This window comes from Chelonoidis abingdonii, chromosome 7 (genome assembly GCF_003597395.2).
Source record: "Chelonoidis abingdonii isolate Lonesome George chromosome 7, CheloAbing_2.0, whole genome shotgun sequence".
Classification (NCBI taxonomy): domain Eukaryota; kingdom Metazoa; phylum Chordata; order Testudines; family Testudinidae; genus Chelonoidis; species Chelonoidis abingdonii.
Window position 1 is genome coordinate 89,213,825 of NC_133775.1, and position 3,880 is coordinate 89,217,704.

At 49.7% G+C, this 3,880-nt stretch overlaps 1 protein-coding gene across 2 annotated transcripts in view; it reads right to left on the minus strand.

Annotated features, from left to right (window-relative positions):
* Window positions 1-2,874, minus strand: part of ARHGEF37 (Rho guanine nucleotide exchange factor 37) — a 25,129-nt gene extending 22,255 nt beyond the window's left edge. Inside the window, exon 1 of one of the 2 annotated variants that reach the window (XM_032794404.2) lies at window positions 2,530-2,874. The gene's annotated coding sequence lies outside the window, so the exon portion shown is untranslated. The remainder of the gene's footprint in view (window positions 1-2,529) is intronic. The other variant, XM_075068096.1, reaches the window with a different exon arrangement.
* Between the last annotated feature and the right edge of the window lie 1,006 nt (window positions 2,875-3,880).

Sequence of the window (3,880 nt, forward strand, 5' to 3'; positions counted from 1 at the left end):
TGCTTTGTTTTGTATTTACATGTGTGTGCTGTGCTGGACTGGTTTAAATTGGCTATTTTTTGAATCAGACTGGTTATTCCTAATTCTTATAAGCAATTGCCCTGTATGAGCTTTTTATGCAGAGTTGATTTACTATGTAATTTCTTTCTTTTTTATATAAAGTTTTCTTTTAAAACTTGCTTGAAGTTTTTTCTCTAGTTACAGCTACGAGACAACAAGGGGGGTGGAAAATCTCTTTGTGTTAGCTTGACTAGGTTTGAATGCATAGCCTCAGGGGGAGGTACATTGCCCTCTCTGGTTTGTATTCAAGGGGAATAGTACGGCATCGCTCAGGCTAACTCAGGGAAGGGGGGAAGCTGGGGGATGAGATAGAGGAGACCCAGGGGCTCTGGGTCTTGGGGGGTCCCCCAGGGATAGGTTGGGGCGACTTGGGGGCGATCAGGAGCCCTGAATCTTGATTGGTGGCAGCGAGATCAGATCCAAGCTGGTAGTAAGCTTGGAGGTTTTATGTTAGCTTCTCAGTTTATGAACTCTAAGGTTCAGAATCTGAGTAGGAGGCTATTACAGCTGCCACTAGCCAGAAGTCTGTGTTTGGCACACTTCGGTTCCCCCAAAACCTTCCCTGGGGAACCCAAGACCCAAACCCCTTGGGTCTTAAAACAAGGAGAAATTAACCATCCCCCTCCTTTTCCCCCCAGACTCTCCCCTCCCTGGGTTGCCTTGAGAGGCTTACACAGATCCAAACTCCTTGGACCTTAAAACAAAGAGGAATTAACCATCTCCCCTCCTTTTTCCCCCCACCAATCCCTTGGGAAGGGCAGTGTCTGTGGCAGGAGGAACGTTGTGATATTAGACCCTGTGGCCATGCCCTGGAGTGATTTATTGTAGCTATATTCTATGGGTGAATCTCACCCCAGTGCACTGTGCCAGGTAGTAGAATTTTCATCCAGAATGGTAACTGCCGTACCTGGCCTCACAACTACCTGGCTCTCCTGCACTCTGCAAGCTTGGAGTTGTCTCCATCTGCCCATACATGATACACCCTTCCTCTTCTTCCCACACCTCCTTAATCACACTTCTCCCACAGAGTCTCTCAGCAATGACCTAGATTCCTGCACCATCTCAGGCTGCTACCGTCATCACCCGTGCATCAGACACGTCTTAACTCTGTCTTACTGGAAGCTTCCTTCAGAAGAGACTGAAGTTGCTTGTATGTCTGGAAAGCACTTAGCACAGGTTCCCAGAATTGTACCATAGCAGCTCAGCCAGTCCATACCCCTGCAAATGAAGAGCTGTCCCCTACCACACCCTTTCAGTGCCTTCTCCAGTGTCCTCTTACAAACTCCAAGTGATGGCAATCCCAGGCACTCCAAGCAGGGGACTCCAGGGGTAATCCATGTCACTGAGTGCATTGTCACTGCTCAACAAACCATAATAATCCCAACAGTAACCACATTATAAGCACCCGCACTATAATCTAGTAAGGCCTCTCCCTGAAATCATTCAAAAGTGACTGGACAACTCCCTAAAGAATATTCCATAGGGATCGGTCCTGCCAGCCACAATGTCTCTCCGCTGGACATCTTTCATTTCCAGAGGTCCCAGTCCTGCATGGTGCTGGCTGGGGAGAAAATGCAACCTGCAGGAGGGAGTGATTAGCTCATTCTTGCTAGGGCTTTTTCCAAATCTGTGGAAACTCCCTCCCTCAACTTAAACATGAGAACCTGCTCCTAGGGCTCCAGCCAAAAATGAGAGAAAGAAGTGAAATTGTGACTAGAACACAGTACCCTGCAGTTTCCTATCTATGAAGGGAGCAGAATGAATGGATCAGGTGAGAAATATTTCTAACTGGGCTACAAAAGCCTGACTGACAGCTGCCAATCAATGGTCTGAGTCAGAATGCCTTTAAAAATCACAGCTTTGTCTTGGGAATAAACCAGAGCATGTGGCTTTGACACTCCCCTTGCCTCTAACCAGAGCTTGTCCTTGTTCAGTCCCATTGGCAGCTAGCCCATCTAGTGGTTAAAGCAGGAGACTGTGAGTCAGGAGACATCCCCAGCTCCTCCACTGACCAGCTGTTCGTCTTTGGGCAAGTCACTTCACTGCTCTCTGCCTCAGTTTCCCTGTCTGTAAAGTGGGGCTAACACATTATTGACCCACCTGCACGGCACTTTAGTGAAAGCTGCTATAGAAGCTCAAAGTGTTATCATTGCTGCTGGTATGACTCAGCTGTGGTGACAGACGAGCTGGCTCTAAACCTGAGACTCCAGCGCTTCTCTCAGGTGCTTGCATTCCTCCCTCTCCAATGGGCACCTGATCTCCTCCAGTAAGGAGGCAGGCCTTGGAAGGTACATGATCTCCAACTTGGTTACGCAACCCTCCTGCACAGACGACAGCAGCTGCTGAGCAAAGGCCAGACCATCCGCACTCTGCTAACGCACCACAGACGTTTTCAAGTCCCTGCCACCTGTCTGTGCATAACTCCAGTGACGGCAAAGCAATTGTGATTTCAGATGTTGTCGTTCTTACCTGCCAGTGAGCCAAGGATTGGCCTCTGGGAGCTTCCCCTGATGCAGGCTGTGGCTGCTGCTGCTTAGGCTGCCTCTGTGGAAGTTAATGATAAACTGGCTGTATGCTGCAGTGGCACAGTCTGCTCAGACAGGAGGGACCAGCCCACTCAGGTGTGTTTGCGTGTTTCTGAGCAGGGTCCAGCTCCTCTCGGTCATGGTCATGCTCATGCTCTCCCCAGGCTGTTGGCAGCAGTGAGGAACAGAGAGAGAGAGTCCAAGACAGTCAGATCAGCTGAGCCAGCTGCGTTCTCCCTGCACAGGCAGACACAGCCATGGCAGAAAATGCTCTGGCAGCCAGCCAGCTGGGGAGATTGCCAGATGAAAGCAGGTTGCTTACTGCCTGGAAAGCCAACCAAACCTGACAGGAAGATGGGGAGTGGAAATAACACAGGCAGAACTGGTGGGTTAGGGAGTGGGAAATGGTCTGGGCAAAATATTATGGGGTACCAAAATTAGCTGATCCCCAAAGGCTTTGGCCCAATGCAGTCCTATTATGGCTCTGCAAGGTGTGTGTGTCTGTGTGTCTCTCTCTCTAATGTTGTGCCCATCACTGTGGTATCTTTACAGCTCACAACACAATCTATCATTTAGTGCTCACCTTGCCTCTGATTGTTTATTTGTTGAGCACCAACTCTGTACCCTTTGGTGAAATGACAGGGTGCTAAGCAGAAAACTGCTTAGCCAACCCTCTGGCACTCCAGCTCCAGTTAAGGGAGGTGAATTGGAACTGGGTAGCCCACCTGGCCCTGACTGGGGAAGCCCCATCAGGCAGGGGCTGGATAAGAGCCCCCAGGGGAAGCTGGAAGGAGGAAAGCTGCAATAGCGGAAAGGCAGTGAGGGGAAGTAGAGAGAAAGATTGTTCCGTTTCTCCTGCCTGTGAACTGCAAGTAGGGGACTACTTATATGGTGAAAAGGTCCAGGGACCACAGCCTGTAAATAAAAACACCAGGTGGGCACTTCACCTAGAGGTCTCTGTGTGCCTTTCTCAGCCCAGCGGGGGAAGGAGCCTGGAGGGCCCTGCAGGGATGCTGCTACAGATGTACACACACAAGGCATATAGCCCCTGCCTGGAAGAAATACATGATCCATCCCTGAGGGGCCAGCTTATTCAGTGTCTCTTTATGGTCCTGTCACTCAGCTCGAATATAGGTTAGCCCCTCAACTCTAATCAGTAGCCCTTAAAGTTGCTTTAATAAGCTGACTCCAGTGAAGTTTCTCCCCACAGTATTCCAGCCACAAACACACACTGATTCCTCTCCCCACATTGGCTACATCACTTGTTTTTCAACAACAAGCAGAGAGTCCGGTCT